The following is a 25,968-nucleotide window of genomic DNA, read 5'->3' on the forward strand; positions in this document are numbered from 1 at the left end:
CGGAGATATTGAGCAAAAACAAAAACTGTTTTTAAAATCAAGATGGCGGCTAACGCAACGGTCAAATTTAGTCGAGATTTTAAATTTATACTACTATTGACCCCCCCTAAAGATTAGAAAAATAAAATTTGGGGCAGCTCGTAATGCAAGGTCAAATGCTATCCCGACTGGGCTATATGGTTTCTATTTGATTTTTGCACAATAAACGAACTATAAAAAAAGTAATTTCATCATACTAAATTAATTCTCTTATCAAATTAATCATAAATCAAAAAGGTTAAAATACCCCGCTAAAATAGAATTACGATCGGCGCTCTTGTTTCCGTACATAATTTACCTTGACTCAGTTCGTATTGGATGCACCGTTGCAAATTCAAATAGTATAATTGAACTGATGCTGGTTGGTGCACAAAGCATCTCTGCTCCGAAATTTCAGATTTCGCAAATTCTCCACTCGAGCGGGATTAACTTAAAACCTGCGAGAAGAGAACAGATCAGTTTTTAGCCGTTGTCACCGTGGATGTGGAGTAGCAGTCTCAATTTCTCATTTTCGGTCAGTCGACAACTCTGACAACTCTGAGGATTGCTGAAACTCCGGGCAGCGTTAGATCACTAGTGCGATTTGCCGCATGAATACGTTTGGTTTGAGTGTAGAAACGTTGTGTGTCTACAGAAAAGTAAACGAAAACTTACATTGAAGGTTTTAACCATATAAAAGGTGAGTAGGCTTTGTTTTTTCATACGATTAATAACAATAATTATTCTTCTAAAATAAAAAAATATTTATTTTATAAAGCTCAACAGGCTTTGAAGGTCTAGGGCAAAAAAGCTTAATAGTACATTCTTTCACGGTTTTTGCTCTAAATTTTAAAGAACCGCTTGGATTGACATGAAATTTGGCATACGCTCTTACATGTCAAAAAAAAAGTGATATTGTGCCGATGTGTGCTTTTGCCCTGGGGGTGAGTTTCACCACCTTTTGGGGGGTGAATAAATATGACCAAAATAAGTCCGCGAATGGATAAACTGACTAATTTTAAGTAACTTTTGTTCTATAGAGCTTTTTCGCCAAGTTAACACTTTTCGAGTTATTTTCGAGTGAATATGTTCATTTTTCAACAAAATAATTACATTTTTAGAAGGTTTTTCGCAAATAACTAAAAAGAAAGTATTTTGTCGGAAAAAACGCTCTTAACAAAAATATAGCCTGTGAAAAAATTTAAAAAAAAATGGTGTACGCTTTAGGTCTCTGGACCTCGTAGAACCAGAGTTATAGCCAATGAAAAATAGATTCATATTCACCAAATTTCAAATAGAATATTTCGAAGTAAAATATCCGAAAAATTAAGCACTTTTTGGAGAAAACCCATTTAAACTTTTATACAAAATATACCATTTTTATACAAAGTTTCTAGCATTAAATTTAAGCAAGTTACGCTCAAAATAAAGTTGGTCCCTTTTGTTTTGGCAAAAAAAAATCGGGAAGACCGCCCCCTAATTAGCAACTTAAATAAAATTAATCATTACTTCTCCACAAATTATTTTTCTTATATTGTGTTTATATGATCTGTAAATTTCATCGATTCAAAGTGCTTATTTTTAAAAAAATTTGATTTTAAAGTAAAATTTTTAAAAAAGTTAATTTTGAAAAATATGCTTTTTTCAAAATAACTTAAAAATTGTTAGAGATACCAAAAATCTCGAAAATCAAAAAAGTCAGCATTGCTTTTCTGAATATAATGTATTTTTTGTTTTTCTGTAAGGCAAAAATTGATTAAGATTTGGTGTTTCTAAATTTCCATACATTCGTGATCAGTGACTCGTTCAACCCCTTTTAACTACAGCCCTTTCAAAAATAAGGACTTTGAACCGATGAAACTTACAGATCGTATATACAATACATACACGAGTCAAGAAACTTGTGAAGTCGTAACGATTAAGTTCATTTGAGATACTAATTAGGGGGCGATTTTCCCGATTTTTTAACCAAAAAAAAGGGACTAATTTTATTTTGAGCGTAACTTGTTTACTTTTGATGCTAGAAATTTTTTTATAAAACAAAAATGAAGCTTTTTTGAAACACTTTAAACAAGTTGTAATGAGTTTTCCCCGAAATATGCTTCATTTTTGGTTATTTCACGTTAAAGTATTCCATTTGGAATTTGACGAATATGAACCTATTTTTAATTAGCTATAACTCTGCTTCTACTAGGTATAGAGACGTGATATATACATCATTTTTTTTAATTTTTTGCAGGCTATATTTTTGCTAAGAATGTTATTTCGACAAAGTACTAACTATTTGAGTTATTTGAGAACAACCGTCTAAAAGCGTGGTTATTTTGTTGAAAAAATGAACATATTCACTGGAAAATACCTCGAAAAGTATTGACTTAGTGAAAAAACTCTATGTAGCAAAAGTTACTTAAAATTAGTTAGTTTATCCATTTCCGGACTTACCTTGGACAAATATTTTTTCACCCCCAAAAGGGGGTAAAAACCTCCCCCGGGGCAAAAGCCCATATCGGCACAATATCACTTTTATTCTTTGACTTGTTAGCTATGTGTATGTCAAATTTCATGTCAATCCAAGCGGTTCTTTAAAATTTAGGGGTTTTGTAATATTTTACCGTTAAAGAACGGACTATAATTATTATCGAGTCTATTCTTAAAACTATTTGTACTATAACGTACTATAACTTTGTAAGAACGTATTATAACTTTTCCATTACCATTGGGGATTTACATTTACCTATTTATATAAAATACATTTACTATTTCTTATAGTCTCTCTATACATTTCTTATGAACTTCCTTCTATTTATTTCTCTCCAATGCTCTTTCTTTCCAATTTTCAATATTACTTTTTTGTAAATCTTTAATATACGCTGTCCTTTCATCTCTTTCTTGGTCTACCTTTTCTTCTTTTTAGTATTTGCTTTCGTAATAGTACCATTTTCGGCATTCTTCCCTTTCCCATTCTTTCAATGTATCCTAAATATCGTATTCGCTGTGTTTTGATTACCATCGTTATTTTTTGGTTCGTTATATAGTTCTTCAAGATCCTTAGTATTTTTTCTTCTCTATTGACCATCTATTTTTATACTTTAATGAATGTATTGCTCTTTGTATTTTCCTCTGCCATCTTTCTAAAACGTATGTTTCTGATTTCTTAAGCACCTATGTTTCGGATTCTTTTGTAACTTAAGGCCTGATAACTGATTTGCAGATTCTAATTTTTGTTTTTCTTGAGATATATTTGTCATTTCATTAATGATCTCAATGCTCGATAATTTTTTTTCCTCTCGTTTTTCATGGCTTTATCTCCCTTTCTCAAGTCCTTTTCATTTAATTTTACACCCAATTATCCTTAAACCTTTTTGAATATGCACGCATTTTCTCCTACTTCTAATGAGAAATTGCCTTCTTTTCCTTTGTGTCTCCCATTATCATGTATTTCGTCTTTTCCTTATTTATTACAAGCCCAATTTTTTTGCCTCTTTGGTTTTATTGTTCATTAATCTTCTTGGATGTTTCTTACTTGTAATTAATAGTATTAGATCATCTGCGAAAGCTATACATTAGTGGCTATTTGTAAAGATTGTTTCCCACATTTTTATTTTGCTTTTTCTGATTATTCCGTCCAGTATCAGGTTAAAAAGATTCGTTGATGGGCCTCCCTATCATAATCCTTCTTTCGTTTCAGACCATTTACCATCATTTTTACCATCTTGACGATTTTACTTAGTAGATGCCATATCCTTAATTAGCTCGTATATCTGTTGTCTCTTTACACTATCGCAGGCCTGCTTAAAGTCGACGAAGAGGACATCTATTGCTATGTTACGTTCGTAGCACATAGTCTTGATTTCTTTTAGAGTTTGAGCAAATATTTTGTCTGTCGTCAACCTATTGTTCCTAAATCCTGCTAGATATTCGCCTAATATATTTTCGTCTATTATTTAGCTTTTTCCTTAAGATTTTTGTCCAGATTTTGTAAACTACTTCGAGCAACTCGATGCCTCTATAGTATTCACATCTCATTTTGTCACCTTTTTTGTATTGGCCATATCCTGGCTAAGGCCCATTGTTGACATTTCTCTTTTTCCCATTTGTTTTTATTTTGTCAGCTTATGTATCTCTTTATGTAGCCTTTTCCCTCCTGATTTTTGAAGTTATACTTCTTTAGGCGCGATTGAGAGTAAAATTTCATAATTCTGCGCGGATGCGCACACAGACAGTATAGTACAAACGTTATACGGGATCTGATTGGGTGTTAAAATCATCAGCCAGTCACAACATGAGTATTAGTGTCATGTGTAGTGTGTATGTTGAGTAAGTGTCTTGTTACTTTGCAAAGTCGACGTCATTAGCGTAAAACTACTTGGAATTACACATAAGAGACGGTATTTTACTAAACATCAACTTCAGAATATATTTTTTATTCGTAAAATATAGGGATTTTTTTTTTATTTCAAAATATGAGAATGATATTCAAGTCAAATAAAAAAATAATGAGTTAACAATTAAAAATACTTTTTAATTTATTAAAGAAAAACATACGCTGGGGTCACAATTTCCCCCGCTTGGTCATCCGAAGGTTAAATAGTTTTTAAAAGCGACAGGTACGTAATAATTGTAAATGTTTCCGTATCCTAATTTCATAGGTAGGACCTGCCTATTTGGAAAATTTAAAAAGAACCTACTAAAATAGTATGTAATGCTTTGATTTACATAATTTGATTACCATCAAAATTTCTATCAATATTCACCTAATATATTGTGTTCTTGCTCTATGTTTTGTTGTATTCTAATATTTCTTTCAATTCTAAATAATTTCAATTCAAAATTGAAATACATTGTTCAGAAATCATTTGTGGCATTTTTCAATGTGTTGTTTGTGTATGTTTTATTCTTTTATTATTTTAATTTTTGGTACTGTTTTAATAAAAATTTTAAGAAGTAAGTATTAAAATTAGTTTAATATTTAAATAAAATATAAATACACTGTTTAAAGTATAATAATTTCGTTGAAATCATATAATAGAAGTATAACTTCTTACATGCGTACAAAGTACACACACATTCTTTTTTTATTTCCGCCGATATTTTTGTTATCCTTGGGCTTTTATTGTTTTTTAGTCCCTTTATTTCATTTTCTATTTCTTCCTTTGCAGGTATTTCCACTACTAAAAATTATTAACATAAAAAGGAAATCTCTCTAATAGGTCTGGATCCCGCGTATGAAAAAAAAGTTGATTAATAGCAAGCTTAAAGTTTGTTAATAGCTTAAGTGTGTCTAGTCGGACAAACTTTGGTATATGGGAACACTGGAACAGAAAAAGTTTCAATTGTGGAACAGGTTAAAAATTTGGAACCGTCAGACCACGAAAACGTCACATGTATTTTATCCGACAAAACTTCCAATTGATTTATTACTCTTTCATTAAACTCTCATGCAAAAATCAGGGTGCTATTTATCACCAAATGGGCATTATAATGAGTTGAACACGTAGAACATGTCAAATGAGAGGAATTATGACAGGTGATAAATATCAGTTAGCAGTCTGATTTTTGCATGAGAGTTTAATGAAAGCGTAACAAATGAATTGGAAGTTCTGTCGGACAAAATACATGTGACGGTTTCGTGGTCTGACCGTTCCAAATTTTTAACCTGTTCCACAATTAAAACTGCCCTTGTTCCAGTGTTCCCATATATCAAAGTTTGTCCGACTAGACACCCTTAAGCTATTAACAAATTTTTAGCTGGATTTTAATCAACTTTTTTTCATACGCGTGATCCAGACCTATAATTGGCTGTATACCATAGCAAAAATACTATATAAGTAAAAAAGACTTCCTGTTATAGCTCGAATATATAAATTTTATTAAAAATTTTTTCTTAAAAAGATCCAAGTTGGACAAAAACTTTACATCACAGATTAATGGACGATTTCGGTCTTAGCAGACCATCATCAGGTTAAATTCTAGATCGTTGTAGCTGATACTAACCACAGAAATTTTTCACATGATTTTTGAATAACAAATGCATAAAAAATAATTTGTTATTCAAAGGTCATAATATGACCAATTTCTGTGGCTAGTTTCAACTATAACAATCTAGAGTTTAACCTGATGATGGTCTGCTAACACAGAAAACGTTAGTTAATATATGATGTAAAGCTTTAGTCCAACTTGGATCTTTTTAAAAAAAAGTTATATATACCAGCTACAAAAGGAAGTCTTCTTTAGTTCTACATTGTACGGTATAAAAATTATTACTTAATAATGACAGAAGTTTCAACGTCAACTTAGTTTTGTAAGTGCAGTAATTCAATTACTAATCTAATCATCTTGAGAAAGGAGTTGAATTGGAGAATCGGAGAAATTGGTAGCAAAATTTCTCAACAAACTTGAGGGGATTTATTTAGGTGAAGACTTAGACATATTTATTGGTTAAGGCATTGACAAAAGGTTCGTCCTCGATCCATTAAATTTATATTTGAAAACAATAGGGTTTACGCACGAGTGAATTTAAATCGTAATTAGAGTAAAAGAAAATGTATTTAAAAAGCATTTAGTACACAACCTGCCACAATATGGCACATATTACATTTTATACTATGACAATCACAAAATTGTAAAGAATAATTTGATCATTCCGCTGCATTTCGTCTTGAAACCACCATGATATTATGACTTAATTTTTGATTTCACATAATTTTGAAAAAATGTGAAAACGTTGAATTATCGGTATCCGTCTCTCCGTGCATCTGTCCGTCTGTCTGTCTGTAAACTCAACTCCTCCGTCATTATACTAGGTAGAATGAAAATAAGGTGTCGAATGAAAACGTATAATCTAAGGATGGTACTATAGGTGAAAAATTTGACCTAGGACTTTAGGTATTAAAAATGCAATCGAAAGTACTGTTTTGAAGTCACCGGAACAGTACAGGTGATATATTATTCGACGCGCCTTCACAAGACGAGGACAAATACTTATATATTTCCAGTTTCATTACTGTCTGTTCGTCTGTCCGTTCGTCCGCGAATGTAACTCCTCCGTCACTATACCAGGTAGAATGGCAAATGAGGTGTCGAATAAAAGCTTATTTTTTTTAAACGTTTATTCAGCAATCTGTTAGTTATAAAAATTCTAACAATAAGCGTCCTTGGGGTTTGAATAAAAAAAATGACGTTAGAGAGGTCAGTCCAATGACTGGACCTCTTAGTATCTAGTATGGAACAAACATGGCATTCCAATAAAATGCTACATACAAACATACATTTTACATTTTTTACAAACAATACATATATCTAAAATATAAACACAATTACGGTGATGTATAAAACTTATTTATAAATAAGGTCCAGTGGATTTTTACGTTTTAGTCTGTGAGTTTGTTAACTATTATCAAGCAAGTTTATTGCCAGGGCATTTGGATGGCTTTCTAGGCGTTTTATGTACCGAACACTACACTGAACTATCACTTCACTGATCGTAGGTACTTCTAGATCACAATAAATGTCTTTGTTTGACACAAACCATGGGGCGTCTGTTATAGAGCGTAACACTTTGGATTGTAATCTTTCCATTATGGATATATTGGATTTTGCTGCTGTACCCCATAGCTGGATCCCATAGGTCCAGACCGGTTTGAGTATTGTATTGTATACCAACAGTTTATTACGTATATACAACTTCGATGTTCTGCCCATTATCCAATAATGTTTACGAAATTTTAAATTTAACTGTTGGCGCTTTTTCCATATATGTGTTATCCATGTCAAAGTTTTGTCCAGGTGCATACCAAGGTATTTAACGCTTTTGGCTTGTGGAATTGCTTTGTTATTTATTTCTATATTAGGTGATATTTTACGACATTTTGTAAATATGATATGTTGTGATTTTGATTCATTGATCTTTATTCGCCATTTCTTTGTCCAGTTTTCAATGTTCCTAATATGCCTTTGAAGAGATTCGGTAGCTGTTGCGGGATTTTCATCTGTGACTAACATAGCTGTGTCATCTGCGAATGTTGTAGTCGTTACATTTTCGTTTGTTGGTATGTCGTGTGTAAATATTAGATATAATATAAGACCCAGAACACTACCTTGAGGGACTCCAGATCGTATATGGTAGATTTTTGATGTATCTGCTTCATGCTTGACACGGTAGTACCTTTCTTCTAAATATGATTTTAGTATAGTAAACATTGAATCAGGAACGTTCATTTTTATTTTGAATAGCAACCCTTCATGCCAGACTTTATCAAAAGCCTGACTGACGTCAGGCTGTTTAAAAGTGCAGAACAGTACTTTTTTTCTTCAAAAGTTTTATTTGCTATATCAACGACTTTATGAACTTGTTCTATTGTTGAATGCTTCTCTCTGAAACCAAACTAGTGATCCGGAAAAAGATTATTATCAGTTATTTTCTTCATTAGCCTGGTCGCTAATAGCTTCTCAAATAGTTTAGCTAGTTAGTACCGGTAAGAGACTAATAGGACGATAAGAGGTATGTTCATGAGGTGGTTTACCATGTTTATGGATCATTATTATATCAGCAATTTTCCATTGCGTTTGGTACAATTTTGAGCCTTAGTGCGGCGTTGAATAATTGTGTTATCATAACTACACCTTTACCTGGTAACTCTTTTAAGATAGTTCCTGTTATAAGATCATAGCCAGGAGCTTTTTTGGTTTTTAATCTATATTGAATAGTATTTTTTACATCTCTTTTTGTTACTGGTTTAATTTGCTCACTTGGCTGTTGGATTGTTGCTAGACTTTCATAGATAGCCTCATCTTCTTCAGCACTGACAGAGGGTAGAGGTTGAAAAACTTCTTCAAGATATTTTCCAAATGCCTCTGCTTTTTCTTGATCTGTTCTCGACCATGAGCCATCTGGATTTCTTAATGCTGGTATGTATTTACTGGGTTGTTTTAATTTCCAGGTGGCCTTCCAAAGTGAATAATCGGTATCTGCTGTTGGTGTTAAATTTTGAAGATAATTTTCAATGTAGGAGTTTTTGTGCTGTAGTATTGTATTTTTCAGCTGTCTTGCGGCTCTATTGTAGTTCATTTTGTCTTGATTCTGCCTTGTGTTTTGCCATATCTTTCTTAGTCTCCTCTTTTCTTTAATTTGATTTCTTATATTAATAGGATTGTTTCTTTTATTCTGTGTATCTTTACATTCTGGAGTGGGAATAAAAGCTTATAATCCAATGATGGTACTAAAGGTGAAAAATTTGACCTAGCACTTCCGGTTTTAGAAATTAAACCGGAAGTACTGTTTTAAAGTCACCGGAATAGTACAAGAAATATATTATTAGACGCGCCTTAGTAAGGCAAGAACAAATATATAATTCCAGTTTCATTACTGCCTGTCTGTCTGTCCGTCCGTCAAATGAGGTGTCGAATAAAAGCTTATAACCCAAGAATGGTATTAAATATTAGAAATTTGACATTGGACTTCCGGTTTTAGAGTCGCAACCGGAAGTACTGTTTTAAAGTCACCGAAATAGTATAAGCGATATATCATTCGACGTGTCTTAGCAAGATGAGAACAAATATATACTTTTGGTTTTTATATCATTTCCGGTTAAAAAGTTCTAACCGGAAGTGCCATATTATAGTCGCAGAAATAGTACATTTGACACATCAATTGAAGTTTATTGAAAAGTCGAGTTTAAATCTTTAGTTCCGGTTTTGAAGTTATTTCCGTTTAAACAATTATAACCGAAAGTTTAGTAAAAATGACTCAAACTTAGTGAAATCGTATATCAATCGACGCAAAGTTACACGGAGAGTTCAAATATCGACTTCCAGTTCTACTATAGATTACTTTAGGTGAAAACCTTGGACTTACGAAGTCCAATTACTTGTGTTCCACTTACCAAGGGCGGATCCAGGACCGATTTTCGGGAGGGGCCATGACCTTTTTTTTGGGGAGAAGTACAAGGGGGTCTGGTGGTAACTTTTAAAAATTATTGTTGCAATGGTGAGCTTTAAGACACTTTTCACACACTTTTGAGGGCCATAAATACATTCAAAACATAACAATAATAAAGTATTATTACCGATAAGGTAATACGATTATTACTGACAGGTAAGGTCAGTACCGATTCCTACACATTTCTTCGGATCCAAGTGCAATTCTTTCAATAAGTTTAATACTATTTTTCCCATGCTTCTCCTGTGAGGCCTTCTTTTCCCCCTCTTTCTTGATTTTCACTATTTATTTTTATGTTCTCATAAGCGTCAATGAACTTGACAAAGTCTTCACGAATGTTGTTATTGTGTATGTATCTCAAAGAGAAAGCTGTTCCATGTGGGATAGGTCAGTCGTTTAGGCAAATATGACAATAATAATTTGCACTTTGAACCTGATTCATTATTTGTTCAATTATTTCTTCACAACATGTTATCCATTTATTTTAAATGGTGCTACTAATTGTGTTGCTCAGGAAGATGCTGTGGATAGGTGTTGTTTAAAAGTCTGATCTCCTGATGCGATTTTAAACCTTAACAATTAACCTCGTTGAAGCAGAAGAGGCATATTTTGTCGACCTAAGAACCCTATAGGCTCCACTATTGGTCATAGTCTTTCTCAATTTCCTTGTATCTCTTTAGATCTCTGAGAGTCTATCTGGTTAATGACTTTTACGGGTTGCGATAACTTTGTAGAAAATCCAGCCCAACCTGGGTTCATCATGGGTTTGTATGCCTCCGTCTTTGCCCATGAGTTTGCCAAAATATGATAAAGATTCAGTGACAAGACTTTGGGCTGTCATAGCTGTATTGTGACCATATTTTTCATTAGAAAAATAAAACGCAATACTTGCAAAACAATCCCTTTTGATTGTGCGAAAGTACCAACCAACTTCTTTGTTCTCAGTGCTGGTGACCCAAGTAACCTTTCTTTTCTTTCTTATTCTGTATGTGTACAGAATGTGGAAATTGATACTATGTTAATGGCTGCCAAGGTCGTTCTAAAAATCGCCACTCTGTAAAATTATCAATATTTTGATTTACAAAACATCCTATGTCATTCTTAAAGCTTCCGTTACTGCTTTTGTTCAATTCTAGTCCAGAAGACATATTTATCCTCTGTTTTATAAATATATATGTGTTTAAAACTAAAACATTTTAACTGAAAATATTTAAATTTACATTTTTTTAAATTCTCGGGGGGGGGGGGGGCAATGGGGCCATGGCCACCTTGGATCCCTGGATCCGCCCTTGCCATTTACTTATGTTTATTTATGCTTTACATTAAAAACGTTAAATGCAATTAAGCTGTAATTTTTTTGATTATCAGAAAAAGATAAGAATAAACCATAAATGCAGTCAGAATGTGATATTTTAAAATTCTGTTTTACGTCAGACATAAATATGGTTTTTTTCTGAATTCTTAAACATCAGTTTTTTTACTTATTTTCCCGATCTTTTATTCCGGATACAACTTGGAGTACATTCAGCATATAGAGGGTACCAATTACAAAAGGTTATTTACATCTGACTTCGTCAAATCAATATTGTTAGATACCTATTGAACAACTTATTATACATACCTATCAGCATATCATTTACATTTCATTATGTAATTTTAGATTTTTTCGATCGGTATAAAAAGGTACATATTCAGTTTTATACTGACCACGTTGTAGTACTGATACAGCGCGTTGTAGTACCGATTGCGTACTCATCGTGTTGATACAAAAAAAGTAAATTAAACAAACTATATTATCAGAAAAATTAGCGATGTGATGACATTTTTCTAATCAGTTGGTAAAAAACATTCAACATCGTGGTTCAAGGATTTCTTAAAATAAATGGTACTAGTGTGAGTTAAACACACATTAAGCTAGCTAAATTTGTGCTATAACATGATATAACACATACATAATATATTATTGTGATTTGTGAAAAAACATTTGAAATTTCAAAGTGATTGTACCAATAGATGACTACAAAGGTGCCGAAATACAAGTACCTCTAGGTATGTCGTTTAGTTGAGTCGTATATTTTTTATAGAACATAATATATTTTTATAACCGGCAAAATACATGATGTCTTAAAGGCATAATTAAGTTGTATAGTCAAGGTAAGTTTTACAAGTATTTTCGTATTATTCTAATTTGATCAACTAGCAATTTTTAAGCTGACTTATGTACGGTTCTTAAAGGTTAATGTCCCAGTCTCTAATATATCTTAGAGTTTAGAGTATAATCTCTACTATACTCACTGGTACCGTGTTAAATAAAAACTACACACTACAACTTCTTCTTTTTTATTCTTCTTCTTCTTCTTCTTCTACTTCCTCTTTGTAAGGAATTCTGCTTGTTTATTGTCAGATTCATAAATCTATGGAAGGTTGTCACTCTGGATACTTCTTCTGTAGATTGTTCATTTATCTCTTGCTATTTTGACCACACTGGTCTTCCGCATTCTCTTTATTAATTGGGTTATTGCAACCTTTTTTTCTATTTATTGTTCGTTTTTTCCATTAGATTCTACACTGCACGTCCCATTTTCGTCTAATGCCTATACTCCCCTTTCCATCTCTGAGTATTTAACTCTTCTCAGTACTCTCATCTTTGTCGTGTCCAGTAGTCTTTGTGTTGTGGCTGTGTCTGATCTTATTTCTGATACATATGTCATTATTGGTCTTACCCTTTATAAGTTATTGGCTTATAAAAATGATTGACTCTGTGTAATAAAGTATTTTTACTTCTTTGTTTCCCATTCTGTATCTTCTTCTTTTATTGACAGTTTTAATTTTTTGATGATTTCTACGATTATTTTTTGATGATTTTAACTTCCAGTCGTATAGTAAGATATTTGATCACGTGTTTAATTCTGTCCAATCAGATTAAAATTATACTGAGAATTATCTACTGTAGAAAATTACCGATAGAATTTTTTTAAGTAGATTGTTTCTGTTTAATGGCAACCAGTTTCCTAGTTTTGACAACTGTCATATTTAAGAAAATATCCATAATATACGTAACATAATCTTACGAATATCACACGACAGTAAGAATAAATAAGAAAATAATGCTTCATTTTTACTTAAATTTGTTGTCATAGGGCAATAGCCACTCGATCCCTGCGGGCTCTCATGTCTATTGCCAGACAACAAATTTTCGAAAAACTGTCGCATTATTTTCAATTTATTCTCACTCTCTTGTGATATTATACCCGATAATTAAATTGAAGAGCATAGGGCTGAATGAGTCCCCCTGTCAAAAATTGTCTGTGTATTTATAGGGCTCTGGTTTCTTTCATACAGCATAATTTGTTATGGTGGATTATTTTAATATTGGTTAGTAGTATCTGTGGTCATGGTTTTATAAACTCTATAATTTATCTTCTTCTTCTAGTGCTGACTCCACTAATGCAGGTTGGCTATAATCATTGCAAATTCGTTTCTATCTTCTGCTTTTCTGAAAAGCGTCTGTGTGTTTAACCCTGTCCAGTCGCGATTGTTTTTTAGCCAGGATATTTTCCGTCTACCAGGACCCATTTTTCCTTTGACTTTACCCTTCATAACCAGCTGCAACAACTCTTACTTATTATTTCTTTGTATGTGCCCCAAATATGCTGTCTTTCGCCTTTTATTGGTGGTGAAAATTTCTCTGGCTCTTCCCATTCTGTGCAATCCCATTTCATTCGTAATATGATCAGTCCATGGCATTTTCTAAATTCTCCTAAAAATCCACATCTCAAAAGGTTCCAGCTTTCTCATTAACTCAACATTAACAGTCCAGGCTTCGACACCATAAAGAAGTGTGGACGTAACATTTTACCATGCGATATCGGATTTGCAGATTGAAACTTTGTTACTCAGAAATTTCCTCAACTTCAAAAAGGCTGCTCTTGATTGCTATATTCTTGGTCAAATTTCTGATTTCGGACTTAGAGATTCCGTAATCCAAACTCCTAAGCATTCCATATTCTCCACTTGTTCAACTCCTTCATTTTTTATCTGAATCCTTGTAATGACAAAAATTTAGTCAGAAATCTTATCAACAACCTCATCACTCGTTATCCTCGATACTACATTATAATCTGGTAACCCGCTTCCTCTGGTGTCCTTCATTTACCAAACTTATAAAGTACCTATACCATCTTTGCTTTATTTCAACATTGAATCTTAACACCATTCCATCAGAACTTATAATCTTCAAAGACGTAAATCTTCAAAGATGTACGTAATCTTCTTCAGTCAAGTCTTTGATGATTTTTTTCTTGCTTTAGCAAAGATGTATAAGCTTTTTTTCTCCTTGGGTGCTTCCAATTCTTCATACAGAGTTGCAGACGATCTTTCCTTAGCAGTAGCTACAGCGCGTTTTGTTTCTCTCTCTTCTACATTGAATGTATCATTTTCTCCCTCTCTCTTAGATCTCTCATATCTCTTTCTAGCCCTTTTCTTCTGCTTAACCTTCTGTTATGTCACCGACATTGTTCAATACCTACATCGAACCAATTTTTGAGGAATCTTTAAATAATCATCGCGAAGGTGTTAAAATCGGTGGTGAAATTATTAATAATATCAGTTACGCAGGTCACACCGCCATAATGGCCGCGAGTCTAGAAGACCTTCAAACTTTATTGAACGCTGTTAACAACGAATGTACTGCAAAGGACTTTACAATCAACGCAAAGAAAACAAAATGGATGGTGGTCGGAAAAATTAATATTGAAGACTCAGTACTAAAATTAGGTAACAAAATCCTGGAAAGGGTATAACAATTAGGATATCTGGGTAGCTGGATTTACTCCAGGGTTGAAAGTGATGAGGAAATTTAGACCAGAATAGAACTTTACAAAAAAGCTTTACTAGCTGGCGTTCTGTATTGTGCAATAGAAGTCTGTCATTGACCGCGCCTCTAAGAGTATTGATGTGCTACGTCTGGTCCTGCTACTTCTAGGTCTGGTCCTGCTACGTCTGGCCCGTTTTGTTCTATGGATGTAAAACCTGGACAACAAAAATAAAGAATCTTAACAAACTAGAAGCGCTCGAGTTGTGGTGTTTCCGTCGCATGCTCAGAATCCCGTGGACAGCACACATATTCAACGAACATGTGTTGGAGATCATGCACAAAGAGCGAGAATTGATCAACATCATAAAAATATGAAAGGGTCAATACTTCGGTCATATAATGAGAGGACCTAAATTTCGCTTACTCCGGATGATCATTTAGAGCAAAATCGAAGGAAAACAACTGTCCTGGCTGCGTAACATTAGACAATGGACAGGTCGAACGGTCGAGGAATTGTTTCATATAGCTGCCGACCGAGAAGCTTGTTAATAGACGAGAATAGCCAACTTTTGATAGCACGGCACACAAAGAAGAAGAACCTTATGTTGCTCTTGATCAATCCACACAGGCGCGGATAAAGGGGGGGTCAACGGGTTCATGGACCCCCCTATGATATTTAGTCTATAAGTATTTTTTTAAATACTTATAATAAATCGCCAGGAAAAGACGGGATAACTGTAGAAATGCCAAAAAATGGTGGGAAAACAACTAGAGAAGTTTTGTACACACTTATGAATAAAATATTAATGACAAAACAAATACCCAACACTTGGAACGAAGCAGTAACATTGTTACTATTTAAGAAACGAGATAAAAAGTATCTAAAGAATTACAGACCCATAACTTTACTAAATGTGATGTACAAACTATTAACCAAGATATTAACAAACAGATTAACAACTAAATTAGATGGATACCAGACAAGAGAACAAGCCGGATTTAGAAAAAGCTTCAGTACAAGTGACCACCTTTTAACGGTGAAGATATTAATCGAAAAAGCTAACGAATATCATATCCCGCTATACATGGCATTTATTGACTTCGAAAAAGCATTTGATAGTGTGGAACACTGGGCAGTAAAGAATTCCCTACAAAACAGCAGAATAGACTACAGATATACCCACTTAATTACAAATATATATGATAAGGCAACAACAACTATTAAGCTAATGAAACAAACGGAGCCTATTAAAATAAACCGAGGAGTAAGACAAGGAGATACCATCTCGCCCAAGCTATTCAACCAAGCGCTAGAAGATGTGTTCAAACAACTGCACTGGGATGGTTTGGGTATAAACATAAACGGGCAATATCTGAATCACTTACTATATGCTGATGATATTGTATTAATAGCAGAAAGAAGTGAAGAATTACAAAGAATGATGAAAGAACTAGATAGAGAATCGACAAAGATAGGACTGAAGATGAATTACAGTAAAACAAAAACCATGACCAATCAACAAGAAGAACTAGTAATTACAGTGGCACAAACAAGAATAGAACAAGTAAAAGAATATATATATCTAGGACAAATCACTAGATTAAATAAAGAAAATCAGACCGAAGAAATAAAGAGAAGAATAAGGTTGACCTGGGCATCATTCGGAAAACTGTCTTATATTCTAAAGAACAGAAAATACCCGCAATACCTAAAAACAAAAGTCTTCAATCAATGTATACTCCCTGTTTTAATATATGGCTCTCAGACATGGACGTTTACAAAAGAGAATATGGAAAAAATAGCAAAGACAGAAAGAGCCATGGAAAGACAAATGCTGAACATTAAATTATCAGACAGGAAAAGAAACGAATGGATCCGTAACAAAACAAAAGTGAAAGACGTTTCTACCCAAGTAGCAAAGCTTAAATGGAAGTTCGCCGGACACACCCTACGGCAGAAGGATGAAAGATGGACTAAGATGATAATACATTGGAGACCATGGAACCACAAACGAAAAAGGAGAAGGCCACAGATGCGATGGTCAGATGACCTGAAGAAACACACTGGGTCAAAATGGATGCAAATTGCCCAAGATAGAGAGGCATGGAAGAAGGAAGAGGAGGCCTTTATCCAAGGATGGATGTTTAGGGCTGATTAGATAGATACAAGTATTTTTTTATTATTTATTATTTTTTTCTATTAACTCTAAACTTCCAGCCATCAGTATAACACTAAATTACACGACAACCGCTTCCAAAGAATTAAAGGAAGCCTTAAAATCTAATAAAACACCCTTATCTGAAAAATAATCTGCAGGCGCATTTGTTTGGGTACCGGTGGAACCATAAACAACGGAAATATTTTTCTCAATTCAAAGAATAACAAAAATTATATTTTAAAATGCAAATACATTACACTTTCTGTAAACCTTATCTCATGAAAAGTCACGTTTCAAATTTGCGATACAATAAAGATATAAAAATTTGTATTTTACTAGATAATCCATGCGTAATACCTACCCATTGATGGTAAAAAGGTTAATCTTTATGGTAAAGAACGACCAGTGAGATTAATAGTCGTGAATTGTCTATCAATCTTTTGATACCGTAGGTATCTGGGATTATAGAGTGTATTTTATCCTTAGAGTAAGTGTGAGTCGTATGGCTAAATCTGGAAAATATAATATTTGAGCAGTGCTGCCACAGGTCTTGGACAAAATGTCGGGAGACTGCTCCTATTTTTTCGGTAGAAATCGTCAAATTTCGGTACATTTCATTTTTGCTTCTTTTGCTATCACATTGCAAAAAATTGTACTTTAGGTACGACTATTCAAAAATAAACTACATTCATCATCATATAATGATCACTAATCACCATTCATCATAAAAATTATTCAAAGTTCAAAATCGGTATACCTTAAAAAATGGATTTTCTCGGATTCTAGGTATTATAGAGCAATTTTCTTCATTTTTTTTAATCCAAAGTAACTCGAGTAGAGCTGTCTAACTAACGCAATACTAAATATCAAGGATGCTTTAGTTTTGTTATAAGGAATTTATTTATTTATAATAAAATAAAACTGCATATTTTTTCCTGTTGTAGACTTTTTAAAAAAACTTACCACACGTGTACCTATTAACGTTCAAAATACAAATATTCTTATTTAAAAGCTGTATAATTGTTTAAATAAGTTAAAAAGTGTTATAATAAATAATAGTTATTAACATTTATAAATTACTGCAAAAATAAGGGTTTTTTGCAATTATCTCCAATTGCTTATGTATTTCAAATTAGAAACTATTAAGATCTAGAATATTTATTTGAAACATTTTTCTCTAAAATCTACAAGTCAAAAACATGATGTTTTACACTTTATAATCGTTTAAAAACAAACCAATGTCGGAATTCTTTAGTTATGTCGAAATACTGTAAGTTAAAAAGGTGCAAAGTAAATTTCTCCTCTTTTAAGATTTTAATATAAATACTATTTTTAGTTTGGAATTATCTTCTATATCAAAATAAGCCACAATCCTTCAATATTCACTATTCAGATTCAGGTAGATACATTTTACTCCCAAAATCATAATATAAAACGACAAAGGACTGGTCATAAAATTGATATCGGTAAATCCGTATCTGCTGGTTCGCACATTGTGTCACAAGCTACTAAAAGCAATTCAAGAATTCTTGAAAATTGACTAAACTCTGTTGCCAAATCTATCCGCTAAAAAAAATTTCTAATAATTTTGATTTTTCGGCAGAAAAAAAAATCGGTAGATTAGTTTGAAAATTAAGAATTTTGATTTTTCGGTAGAAAAAAAGGAGAATTAGGTAGGACATGTATTCGATAGATCTACCGAAAAATCGGTAGCTGTGGCATCACTGTATTTGAGGTAAGACTGCCCCCCCCCCACCCATTAAGAATTTCTAGATCCGCGCCTGAATCCATTACTACTACTAAATTTTTTATCCTTAGAAGGCTCTTTGTCAAATGTTTTTCCTAGCACTTCTTTTCTCACTTGTACCACAACTTTGGTGTTGGTTTTCCACCAGTCAACCAGTTATTCACTGTATATTTTTCCTCATATTCTTCCAACACTACAGTCTTGAAGACTTCAAAATCATTATCGGACTTTACGGACGCTCGTCACACTAGTGTTTAAAATGTCCGATTCTATTTTTATTTATTCATTGAAGTACGTTCTGTAAAGAAGTAAGACTCTGTGACGACTCTGGAATGTTACATAGAATTTTATTTATATTTCTATCAATTTGAATATGTTCTCTTGGAGAATTTCAGAGTGAAGCGTATTGTTGTGATGATATTTTTGTAGCTGTTCTCTTTTTTCCAGCTTCTTTTACAGAAAATATATAGATACGTACATCGAAGTTTATTATTGTATATCCGGAAGTAAAACCATTTTATAGATTGAACAGAGTTTTAAAAATTTAGTAAATATATTGCTCCACTACAACAAACTTTGACAACATACAAGTGGAATGCGGAGTGATTCACCGCAATAAGCGAATCAGAGAGCTTTAAGTAAGAGCGGCAAACATTCCACCCGGAATGAAAAGCCCTGATGATTATGATGATATTGCTCCACTGGCTTAGATATACAGGGTGTGCCAAAGAAAAGAGTCCACCTCGATATTTTGCAGTAGTTATTAGATTTTAAGGAAATGTCGACATTTTTATACATATAGGAAAGGTCGACTTTATTTTTAAATTACAATTTTTTGATATATATTTCATACGAGTGACGTCAACCATCTGGGCGTGATGACGTAACCAATGTTTTTTTAAGTAAGAATAGGGGTCGAGTGATAGCTCATTTGAAAGGTGGTTCAATTCTCTATTCAGTAATATAAACATTAATATCATTATTTTTTATCAACATTTTTTTTTCTATTTTATGGCAGTAATATATGTTGTTGTTGATGAATGTATGTTGTTGAATGTATGATGTGATCTTTCTCTGTAATTCAGCAGTTTGATTGTCCCTGGCAATTTGAATTTCATGCCATAAGTATTTATATTTATGACCAATGCTATTTCGTTGACGTCGACTTTTGGATTTTCGCTTGGGACCAGGTTTGTCATGTATTGTGTCTTTCCAAAATTTATGTTTAAACCAACTTTTTTACAGGCGGCATCTAACTCAGTAAGCATAGGTCTAATCCTAATCTCTTTTAAGTTGTCTGTTATAAGAACTATGTTGTCTGCGAATCGTAGGTGGGAGAGCCTTTCACCGTCGACATTTTTATTCCTTTGACGTCCCATTCCAATTGTTTGAAAGCATGTTCAAGTACTGCCGTAAAGAGTTTGGGAGATAACGTGTCTCCCTGTCTAATTCCTCTTTTGATTTTTATATGTGGTATCTTTGTGTAGTCAGACGGTCATGGTTGCATTATTGTATATATGTTCGCCATCAGTTTGGAGTATCGATAATCTATACGACTTTTCTTCAATGCTCTCATTATGCTGTAAATTTCTATCGTATCAAATGCTTTGCGAAAGTCTACGAAAGCCAGGACCAATGGTCGGATCTAACTTACTACTTAACAAATTTAATTTTTTATCTGAAATAAGCCAACAAAGAATATTGACCATGCTACGAGTGAGCCAGATAGAAATTTAAGTTATTGAAATAATTGAAGACATAAGTGGATAAAGGTCATAATATGTCACATTTTTTGAGAAAATTGTTTAATTAGCTTTTTGTTCTTCTAATATGCTGTTTAACCTGTTAAAATTTTAAAATTACCTATTTTTAGCAAAATAAAAATAACAGGAAGGTATTAAAGCAATACGTCACACAATGATTTTCGATTTGTGGTTTGGACATCATACCTGTATCCACGTCAAATCTGTAAATATGGAGAATTTTCTACTACTTACTATTTGGATAAAGGTAATATGTCCACAAAATTTGAAATATTTGGCTTAAGGTAACTTTTTTTAAATTTAATTTAAAGCGTAAAATGTACCTTTAGATACCTGTTTAAAAAAGTATAGCAATGCAAATTTATGAAACAAATAATTAACTTGGAACAAAAGACACTAAAATGCTCATTACTCAAAAACATTATTTTGCGACATATAACCGTTATCCACTTATGTCTTCAATTTAAAAGTAAAATCCATGAGAAGTTGATTAAAAAAACATCAGTTATATAATGCCTAATATAAGCTCTTTTAAGCATACATTTCAAATTTTAGCGTAGCGTAGTTATTAGTATATTTTTAAAGCTGCATAAAGTTGAAGTATTTGAAAAAAATACTAAATGGAAAGATATGGGAAAAACGATTTTCGATCTCTCATCAAACGTTATTATTTGAAGAATAAAACGGCGAAAGAAACAAAACAAAAGCTGAATAAATATTGAGGGACTAAAGCTACTTCATACTACACTGTTAAATTTTGGTTCTTTTAGGCGTTGTCTTCATTGTGGAATATTGTCATATAATTTAATCTTAAAAATCGGCATAGTGCACCTATGTCGTTATGACCATTTCCGGTTTTGGCTCTCTCGGCATTAGTAAACGTGCCACAAGACAATTTGCGTTACGCTGTGGCCGAGAATGGATGTGTAATTAGTACCGTTCATTTTTCAATATTGCCCTAATCTGTGATATAATGCATTTTATAGTCAAGAAAAATTACTTAAGTAAAACTTCTCTAGTGCCATAACCTATGGCACTCCCGCCACTCCCTAAGTTGATACTCCCACACCTAGGTTGATACTCCCTAAGGCTCGAATTTTGACTATGGGTGCGTTAGCAGTAGCGTCTTATCATATTTTAAGGGTGAATTTCAGGAATGTCAATATATATAATCCTAAACCTATTTACCCTAAGGTGTCGGGTAGGAATGTCAATAACTAAAAATAAATATTAGTATTAGATAGCTATACGGTGAATACAAACATCATTCAAGTCTATGCACCCACAGCAGACCACAGTGATGAAGAAATATCAGAATTCTACAAACAAATAAGCAACCTTATAAGAGATATACCGAGACACGAACTCCTTATGGGCATGGGAGATTTCAATGCGAAAATAGGTAACGGAAAAGAAGGGCAACATATTGGTCCACATGGATTAGGAGAGAGAAATCAACACGAAGAAACAATGAGTATCTTTGCAGCTGAGCATGACTTAATTGTGCTAAACACATTTTACAAACTACCACCTAGACACTTGTCTATGTGGAAGTCACCTAGAGACAACGGAGAAGACGTTATTATAAGAAATCAAATAGACTATATTATATGCTTGTTAACAAAAGATATCGAAATAGTTTCAACAGTGTTAAAACCTACCCAGGCGCTGATATTCAATCTGACCACAATCCTTTAGTGGGCGTGTATAGAACCAAGTTAAAAAAAATACGCGGAAAAACTGTAAAAAACATGACATGAAAAAACTGAAATGTAAAAGAAATAGTCAGCAAAACATTAAATAAAAAATTCAAAGAAATCGATAATACAATGGAAAGCACAGAAGATAAGATAGAATCCCTTAATAAAACGATAGACGACATTAAAGACAATTTTATGAAGAACGAAGAAGGTAAGAATAAGACATGAATGACGACAGAGATTCTGCAACTAATGGAAGAAAGAAGGAAAGACAAGAATGATAACTCCATGTATAAAACATTACAGCGAGAGATACAGAGATATATCAGAGAAGCCAAACAGAAAGAACTGGAGAAAAAATGCCAAGAAATCGAAATTCTGCAAAGTAAATACGACGACTGCAACGTGCATAAGAAGGTAAGAGAAATTACAAGTAAATGTAAAAACAGAAGAATAAGTAAACTTGTTAATGACAATGGAGAGATAATCGTGGACAAAGAGAGTATCAATAATACCTGGAAAAATTACATAGGAAATTTATTTTTTGATGAGAGGGAGAACCAATCCCCAATACCTACGGAAACAGGACCACCTATACTAGTGGCAGAAATAAGAGCAGCCATAATATCACCAAAAGAAGGCTCCAGGACCAGACGGAGTACAATCTGAATTTCTTAAACTTCTTGATGATGAATCTTTACAAATACTATGTAAAATCTTCAATAATATCTATGACATAGGCAATATCCCAAAAGATTGGCTAGTTACAGAATTTATTACCTTACCAAAGAAACAGGGAGCAAAAAAGTGCGGAGAATATAGGCTAATAAGTCTAATGAGCCATACATTAAAACTTTTTCTTAAAATTAAACATCGTAGAATATACAAGCTATGCGAAGAGAGAATACAAAACACACAGTTTGGATTCATGAAAGGCGTAGGTACAAGAGATGCACTGTTTAGTCTACAGGTTTCATTTCAAAGATGCAGAGATATGACTTGCGATATTTACACCTGCTTTGTGGACTACCAAAAAGCATTTGATACAGTTCAACACCGAAAAATGATGGATGTTCTAACAAAAGCCCAAATGGATGATAAAGACCGACGTATAATACAAAATTTATACTGGAACCAATCAGCCACAATAAGAACGAATCTTGGAGGTGAACCAACAAAAGCGATCCAGACTCTACAAGGTGTTAGACAAGGTTGTATACTTTCACCTATATTATTTAACCTATATTCAGAGGAAATATTTAGTGAAGCCTTGGAAAATTGCGAACATGGAATACTTCTAAATGGAGAACGCCTAAACAACATCCGCTATGCAGACGACACCATTATTTTTGCAGACAGTTTGAACAGTTTACAGCAACTAATAAACAAAGTAAATGAAGTAAGGGAAAGATTCGGACTTCAAGTAAATATATCAAAAACTAAATTTATGATCATCAGCAAAAATAAAATTAGAGACGCCCAACTACTTATCAGTAATACACCATTGGACCGAGTAAAACAGTATAACTATCTTGGAACAATAGTAAACGGACAATGGGATCACTCACAAGAAATACAATGTAGAATAGAGAAGGCTAGGAGTGCATTCAATAACATGGCCAAACTCTTTAAAAGCCACAACCTTAATCTGGAGATAAAAATAAGGCTCCTACGATGTTATATCTTCTCAATATTGTATTACGGAGTTGAATCCTGGACACTCACTAAAGTAATGGAGAAAAAACTTGAAGCCTTCGAGATGTGGCTATACAGGCGAATCCTAAGGATATCATGGACGGACAAGATAACCAACGAGACCGTATTACGAAGAGTGGGCAAAGAAAGAGAGGTGATATATACCATTAAAAGGAGAAAGTTAGAATATCTCGGACACATAATGAGAAACGACACTAAATACAGATTACTGAAGGTAATCCTCAAAGGTAAAGTATTTGGAAAGCGAAGAATTGGGAGAAGAAGAATATAATGGTTAAAGAACCTGAGGAAATGGTTCTCCACAACAACAACTAATCTATTTAAAGCATCAGTTAATAAAATAATTATAGCCATAATGATCGCCAATATTCGAAACGAATAGGCACTAAAAGAAGAAGAAGATAGCTATAAACATAATCAACATGAGTGCAGAATTTGGTTAACTTAGATAAGAAAGTTGCAGAGAAAAAATGAAGTGTTCACATAAAATCTCGTTTTTGCTCTCCTGAAAAATTTGGTATTTCAGGGTTATGGCACTAATGAAGTCGGGGTGCGTTATATGATAGCTCCATAGAAAATTATAGTTAGTGCAAGTAATGAAGCTTAAAATAGGGGAAAACCTCGCAATTTTTACAGAATGGATCGATTTGCTTGAAAATTTGAGAATAAGTAGTGGATAGTCCAAGGATCAAAATTTATATGATGCCAAAAGGCGCTTTTACCATGGGGGTGGTTGCCACCCCATGTCGGGGGTGAAAATTTTTTATTATATTTTGACCGCAAAAGTTGGTAAAAACATTGATTCTAAGCAAAAAATGTTCTATACATGTTTTTGATAAAATTAATAGTTTTCTATTTATTCGCTATCGAAAATGTTAGTTTTATATTAAAAAAAAGAATGTGTGTGTACTTTGTACGCACGTAAGAAGTTATACTTCTATTATATGATTTAAACGAAATTAATATACTTTTTATTTATATTTTGTTTAAATATTAAACTAATTTATACTTACTACTTCTCAAACATTTTTATTAGAACAGTGCCAAAAATTAAAATAATTAAAGAATAAAACACACACAAACACATTAAACAAGCCACAAATGATGTCTGAACATTAATTGTCGAAAATTTTTTTAACTAAATACGTATTTTCTGAAAATACAATTATATAATAAATATACTTACAATCATAAAATGTATTAAAAAAAACAAAAAAGAAAGTTTCTATTGGGACTCGAACCAGCGCTGATAAGAGCGGTTGGTATTGGAATTCATTCGCCTTCTCCGCTTAGCCACGGACACTATGTGTCATTATTTACGAAGATCGACTAACTAAACGGATTAAACTTGTGATATTTTGCATAGAGGTATACAGTGAGCACGTAAAGGTTGGAATAAATTCATTTTCTCGAGAATGGATGATTTTGGAAAAAAATCCCGAAACGGGTCAATTTTTATTTTTAATTTACGACTTTTTCGCATATATATCATACTAGTGACGTCACCCATCTGGGCGTGATGACGTCATCGATGATTTTTTTAAATGAGAATAGGGGTCGTGTAATAGCTCATTTGAAAGGTAATTCAATTCTCTATTCAGTAATATTAACATTAGCATAATTATTTATACAGGGTGCCCAAAAAAATTTTTTTGGATTAAATTTATTGACATAAAAAGAAGAATGTATGTAATTTAATTAGTTTAAAATACATTTTACTGCTCTCAGAAAACTAAAAAAAAATGTTTATTTGAAAAATAATCATTGCTTTTCGCTTAAATTAAAAGGTCAAACTGTCACAAGGCTGGTGGGTGGCGGCTTTAATATTGAATTTAAGCAAAAAACTATATTTATTTGCCAAATAAACATTTTTTCCTGTTTTCTGATAGCAGTAAAATGTATTTTGAATTAAATAAATTACGCACATTCTTCTTTTTATGTAAATAAATTTAATTTAAAAAACATTTTTTTGGACACCCTGTATAAATAATTATGTTAATGTTTATACTATTGAATAGAGAATTGAATTACCTTTCAAATGAGCTGTCACACGACCCCTATTCTTATTTAAAAAAATCATCGATGACGCCATCAATCCCAGATGGGTGACGT

At 33.0% G+C, this 25,968-nt stretch overlaps 1 protein-coding gene across 4 annotated transcripts in view; it reads left to right on the plus strand.

Moving 5' to 3' along the window:
- The first annotated feature begins 377 nt into the window (after window positions 1–377).
- The window catches only part of LOC114324838 (protein singed wings 2), a 98,007-nt gene continuing 72,416 nt past the window's right edge, over window positions 378–25,968 (plus strand). The window contains exon 1 of one of the 4 annotated variants that reach the window (XM_050651874.1): window positions 378–718. The gene's annotated coding sequence lies outside the window, so the exon portion shown is untranslated. Of the gene's footprint in view, window positions 719–11,691; window positions 12,110–25,968 lie in introns of those variants that run through there. The other 3 variants (XM_028272714.2, XM_028272716.2, XM_028272715.2) reach the window with 3 other exon arrangements.

This window comes from Diabrotica virgifera, chromosome 5, assembly GCF_917563875.1.
Source record: "Diabrotica virgifera virgifera chromosome 5, PGI_DIABVI_V3a".
Taxonomy (NCBI): Eukaryota; Metazoa; Arthropoda; class Insecta; order Coleoptera; family Chrysomelidae; genus Diabrotica; species Diabrotica virgifera.